The following is a 6,507-nucleotide window of genomic DNA, read 5'->3' as shown; positions in this document are numbered from 1 at the left end:
GGATCTTTGAAAATTCATTTGAGGTCTTTGAAAACTCACGTGGCATTGGAGGAGTGAGAGTGTTTTTTGTGTCCCCCCCCCACCATGTTGGCTGGGGACTAGCAGCTCAGCTCAGACTACCACCCGGAAGTCCTGCCACCAGGAGGTCCTGGACCCAATATCTGGAGGACCTAGTGCCACAGCATAGATGCCCCAAACTCAACATCAGGAGGATGACCCACTACCCCCCCCCTGAACTGCACAGGAGACATCAGTATCACAAGTGAACCCACTTCACTTGCTCTTCCCTCTCAAAGCATGAGCTGCCTTTATCCCAGAGCACCTTGGATTGGCCTACCTGCAGCAGTTGTCAGACAGAGGAGGTTGCTAATTCACAGGTCTTTTCTCTCCAAAACTGAAGCAAGTCTTCCCTTGAGTCAAAAGTTCAGAGAGAAAACTAGGTAGGGTACCTGCCTGACCTTCCTCTGGAGCAGTGACATCAAACCCAAAGCCTGCCATTGCCTCAGGTATGAAAAACACTACCACAGCAATGTCATGAAGGAAGCAGGCTCATTCATACCCTACACAAACCCAAAACAAGATGTCACCCCCCCCAAAAAAAAGTGGCACAGTATCAATGGATTTCCTGAAGCCAGAAAATCTGATGGAACATTCTGACACAGAATTTAAAAGAACAGTGATTGAATATTTTCAATGGTGAAATACCAACTTGGAGTATTATAGGACATTGCAAGTAAAAACAAGAGGAGCAGGTGTTGTGTGTGCTCCGGGCACCTGAAGGAGACTCGAGGACACCAAGGTCTGTAGTCTTGGGGCCCTCTCTGCCGCTACCCTGTGCTCCATGAAGAAGATGCTTGCCACTGTTTTTTGCGTGTTGTCGGGAGCTGCCCAGAAGCCGGCTAGCAGATGCTTGTGCCATCCCAGAACTTTGCAAATGATGCTACATTTAAAATTAAGAAATGTGATCTTAATCGACTGGAAGAGGGCCCCCACTGTTACAACCGTGCTCACCAGGGAGGATGGCCTCAAATACTACAGAATGATGCCGACTGTCCGCCGGACGGAATTAAAGACTGATCAACTGTATAAACAAAAAATCATCCGCGGCTTCTGCCACCTGTGTGGTGGTCAGGAGGCGTGCTGTGTGGGACTTGAGGTTGGTATCAATCCCACAGATCATCTCATTACAGCCTACCGGGCTCATGGCTTTACCTTTACTCATGGGCTTTCCGTCCGAGAAATTCTCACAGAGCTAACAGGACGAAGAGGAGGTTGTATTAAAGGAAAAGGAGGATCCATGCATATGTACGCCAAGAACTTCTACGGGGCCAATGGCATTGTGGGAGCTCAGGTGCCCCTGGGAGCTGGCATTGCGCTGGCCTGCAAGTACAATGGCAAAGATGAGATCTGTTTGACTCTCTTCGGGGATGGTGCGGCTTATAATATGGCAGCTTTGTGGAAACTGCCTTATATTTTCATCTGCGAGAACAACCGCTACGGAATGGGAACATCTGTGGAGAGAGCAGCACCCAGCACCGACTACTACAAGAAAGGCGATTTTATCCCTGGACTGCGAGTAGATGGAATGGATGTCCTGTGTGTCCGGGAGGCTAGAAAATTTGCAGCTGCTTACTGCAGGTCTGGAAAGGGACCCATCCTGATGGAGCTGCAGACGTACCGTTACCACGGGCACAGTATGAGTGACCCTGGAGTCAGCTACCGTACACGTGAAGAAATTCAAGAAGTAAGAAGCAAAAGTGATCCTATTATGCTTCTTAAGGATAGAATGGTGAACAATAACCTTGCCAGTACTGAAGAATTAAAGGAAATTGATGTGGAAGTGAGGAAGGAAATTGAAGATGCAGCCCAGTTTGCTACAGCTGATCCTGAACCACCCCTGGAAGAGTTAGGCTATCACATCTACTCCAGTGAGCCACCTTTTGAAGTTCGAGGTGCAAATCAGTGGATCAAGTATAAGTCCATCAGTTAAATAGAGACTGCATGCAAGTAATGTTACGAAAACAAATCTTCTATAGGCCATTAAGGATAAATACTGTGTACATTGAAGGGATCTTACTGGCATGCATTTTCTACATCTTAGCATTTAGTGTGAAAAAGGACAAGACTTTACATTGCTCTGAAAAGTTTGCAGTTCAATTTTCTAGAGCTCATTATGGTCCCCGTTGCCATCCCTTAAATTTTTTAAAATGTAGCTCGATACATTTAAATACATAAAAGGAAAACCCCCTCTCTGTATATGCTACCTTTAGGACAGGAGGATCTATACCTGAAAAGTGAAGATAAAGAAAGACTAAAAGTAAAAGGGTGGGGGGAAAATATGCAAAGCAAATGATAACCAGAAAAAAGCAGAAATAATGTTAATCTCTGATAAAATAGATTTCAATGCAAAAATCATCACAAAGGACAAGGAAGGTTACTACATAATACTTAAAGTGTCAACAGAACAAGAGGATGTAACAATAATAAATATCTATGCACCAAATGATAGAGCTGCAAAATATATAAAACAGCATTAATAAAACTGAAAAAAGGAGATAAACAAAACCATCATAGTAGTTGGAGACTTCAATATACCACTCTCAAGAAAAGATAGAAAAAAAAGAAGAAGAAGAAAAGAAAAGATAGAACTACCAGAAAGAAACTCAACAAAGATGCAAAGAATTAAACCACACAATAAACCAACTCAATCTCATAGACAGATTAGATAGATAGATAGATAGATAGATAGATAGATCTCTATCTATATAAAAGTGGAGTATACCTTCTTCTCTAATGTGTATGGAACATTCTCCAGAATAGATCACATTTTAGATCACAAAGCAAGCATCAATAAATTGAAAAACATAAATACAAAGCAATTCTCAGACCACAATGCTACAAAATGAGAAATTTATAACGAGAGGATAAAGGAGGGAAACCCCCCATATATTTGGAAGCTGTGCAACACCTTGCTTGAACGTGAGTGGGTACTAGAAGAAATAAAAAATGAAATTTAAAAAGTTTCTTGGAACAAATAACAATGAAAACACAACTTACCAAAAACCTCTATGAAACAGCCAAAGCCGTAATCAGAGGTCAATATACAGCAATAGGCAAACACATCAAAAGTCAGGAAAAAACAACCATTGACTCTCTAACCTAACATCTCAAACAAATTGAAAAAGAACAGCAAGAAACTCTGACACCCTCTGAAAAACCCTGAAATTATAAAAATTAGGGCAGAAATAAATGAAATTGAAAACAGAAAAACAATTGAAACCATCAACAAAACCAGGAGTTGGTTCTTCAAAAAGATCAATAAAATTGACAAGCCACTAGTAAACTAACAAAGGAAAAAAAAAGAAAAGACACAAATAACTTGATTAAGAGATGAAACGGACGATGTCAAAACAGAACTAACTAAAATAAAAAGGTTTAACGATGGAATATTATGAGAAATTGCATTCAAACAAATATGAAAACCTAAAGGAAATGGGAAAATACTTAGAAACTTACAACCTACCTAAACTGACACATACCAAAACTGAACACCTGAACAGACCCTTTACAGAAGAAGACGACATTGAAAAGGTTATAAAACAACTTCCAGTCAAAAAAAGCCCTGGACTAGATGGTTTTACAAATTAATTTTATCAAATATTCAGTGGAGAATTATCATCAATTCTACATGAATTATTTCAGAAAATAGAAAAAGATGGAATCCTCCCAGACTCATTCTATGAAGCAAACATATCCTTGATACAAAAGCCAGGTAAAGACACCATCAAAATAGAAAACTAGAGGCCAATATCTCTCATGGACATAGATGCAAAAATACTGAATAAAATCCTGGCCAATAGAATCCAATGATACATAAAAAAAAAAAATCACCATGACCAAGTGGGATTCATAATAAGTATGCAAAGATAGTTCAATATAATTCATCACATTAACAAAGCAAAGATTAAGAACCACATGATCCTATCAATTGATACAGAAAAGGCCTTCGACAAAGTCCAACACCCTTTCCTGATTAAACCACTCAACAAAATAGGAATAGAGGGGAATTTCCTCAACATGGTAAAAAGTGTATATACAAATTCAAGAGCCATTGTTCTCAATAAAGGCATTCGCTTTGAGAACAGGAACTAGGCAAGGATGTCCACTCTCACATCTCCTATTCAATATTGTATTGGAAGTCTTAGCAATGGCAATAAGACAAAAGAAACATATAAGAGGTATCCAAATTGGCAAGGAGAAGGTAAAATTACCTCTCTATGCAGATAATATGATAGTATACTTAGAAAACCCTAAAGAATCAGCAAGAAAACTACTAGATATAGTTGATCAATTCAGCCAAGTAGCAGGATACAAGATCAACATACAAAAATCAATTGGATTTCTCTACAGTGACAAAGAGAATACAGAACTGAAGCTAAGAAGAACAATACCCATCACAACAAATAATCACAAAATTAAATACTTGGGAGTAAATCTAACTAGAAATACAAAGGACCTCTTCAAAGAAAATTACAAAACATTACAAAAAACAAAAAGAAATCTGGCTGGAGAAGTGAAAGAATATACCTTGCTCTTGGATAAGAAGATTCAATATTGTGAAAACGACAATTTTACCACAGGCAATCTACATGTTCAATGCAATCCCAATACAAATACCAATTCCGTGCTTCAACAAGATGGAAAAGGCAAGTTCCAATTTCATCTGGAGTGGAAAGAGGCCCCGAATAAGCAAAGCACTCCTTACAAAGAGAAACAAGGTAAAAGGCTCACACCCTGATTTCAAATCATACTACACTACTGTGGTGGTCAAGACTGTGTAGTACTGGTACAATGACAGACACATAGATCAATGGAATAGAATTGAGAACCCAGAAATCAGCTCATCTACCTATGGTCAACTGATATGAGCTCCCTTGATATTTGACAAGGAGATGAAATCAGTTAAGTGGGGAAATGACAGCCTTTTTAACAAATGGTGTTCATAAAATTGGAAAACTATCTGCAGAAAACTCTAACAAGTCCCACACCTCACACTATACACAAAACCCAATTCAAAATGGATCAAGGACCTAGGACTAAACCCATGAACTATAAATTTCATTAGAAAAAAGCTTGGAAGAACTCTAGAAGCCCTAATCTACATGCACAACATGAACAACCTTCTAAACATCCTGAAAAACCTAAAACCAGGAGAGGATAAAATAGATGAATAGGACCTTCTAAGAATCAAATACCTATGCACATAAAAAACCTCCTCTAACAAGGTAAAATGGAAAGACACAGACTGGAAAAGAATATTTGGTAATCACATGTCTGATAAGGGACTTATATCTAGAATGTGTAGAATACTTGAAGACCACAAGATAAAGGTAAATAACTCAATTGCAAAATGGGCACAAGATATGAACAGGCGCTACACCAAAAAAGACATTCTGATGGTGAACAAACACATGAAGAAATGTTCAAAATCCCTAGCTCTAAGAGAGATGCAAATCAAGACAACTATGAGGTATCATCTCACTCCAGAAAATAAATTCAATAGAGCAGCAAACAATAAATACTGGAGAGGTTGTGGAGAAACTGGAACCCTCATTCATTCTTGGTGAGAGTGTAAAATGGTGTAACCACTCTGGAAGGCAGTATGCACTTTGTCAAAAAGTTGGAAATAGAAATACCATTTGACCCAGCAATTCCCTTACTGGGAATATACCATAAAGAAACCAGAACTGTCACCCACACATATGGTTATTACTGCATTGTTTACAATACCAAAGAGTTGGGGGGAAAAAACCCAGTGCCCATCAACAAATGAATGGATAGAGAAGCTGTGGTATATTCACACAATGGAATACTATTGAACATTGAAAAACAAGTAACTCATGCAATATTATATAAAATGGCTGACCCTTATGCAGAATGCAATATCTCAGTCACAAAATGACAAATGCTGAATAATGCCACTGTTATTAAACAGGACTAGTATCTGGGTTGAGGGGAAACTAAGAAAAGGGGATAAATAATGTGCACTGCACTGAAACAGATGAGGGAGAGAACTGCTTAAACAGATTATATGATTAGGTGTTATTTGCATGACAACAGTCCAAAATAAGAGCTGCATAGTAAAGTGATCTGGGGTGTGTCTGTGAATTGTATAACAATGAAAGAATTTTTTTTCATAGAGAAATTCGAACTTGGCGGGGGCACGGAGGGAATGGGTGGGAAGGCCTGGAAATGCGCAACAATGAATGAATGGAAATCCATGTTCTCTAAACTTTCATTAAAATATCAATTAAAAAGAAAACAAATAGACAATAAAGAAATCAGGAGGGGAAATGCTAAGAATTACCAAATTAGCAAATGGTGCAACATGTTCTCAATCAGAAATATCAAGACAAACTAATACAATGCCAGCAACAAGACAATGTCTCAGAGGCAACAGACAACTTTGAACCACTCAAAAATGTCAGGATAAGATGGAATGAAAAT

At 38.7% G+C, this 6,507-nt stretch overlaps 1 pseudogene; it reads left to right on the top strand.

Moving 5' to 3' along the window:
* Positions 1-841: 841 nt before the first annotated feature.
* LOC102873623 lies at positions 842-1,990 on the top strand (annotated as a pseudogene).
* The last annotated feature ends 4,517 nt before the right edge of the window (positions 1,991-6,507 follow it).

Source organism: Elephantulus edwardii, unplaced genomic scaffold (assembly GCF_000299155.1).
Source record: "Elephantulus edwardii isolate Elephantulus edwardi_28Jun2011 unplaced genomic scaffold, EleEdw1.0 scaffold00325, whole genome shotgun sequence".
Classification (NCBI taxonomy): Eukaryota; Metazoa; Chordata; class Mammalia; order Macroscelidea; family Macroscelididae; genus Elephantulus; species Elephantulus edwardii.
This window is presented reverse-complemented; position numbering and strand designations above follow the sequence as displayed.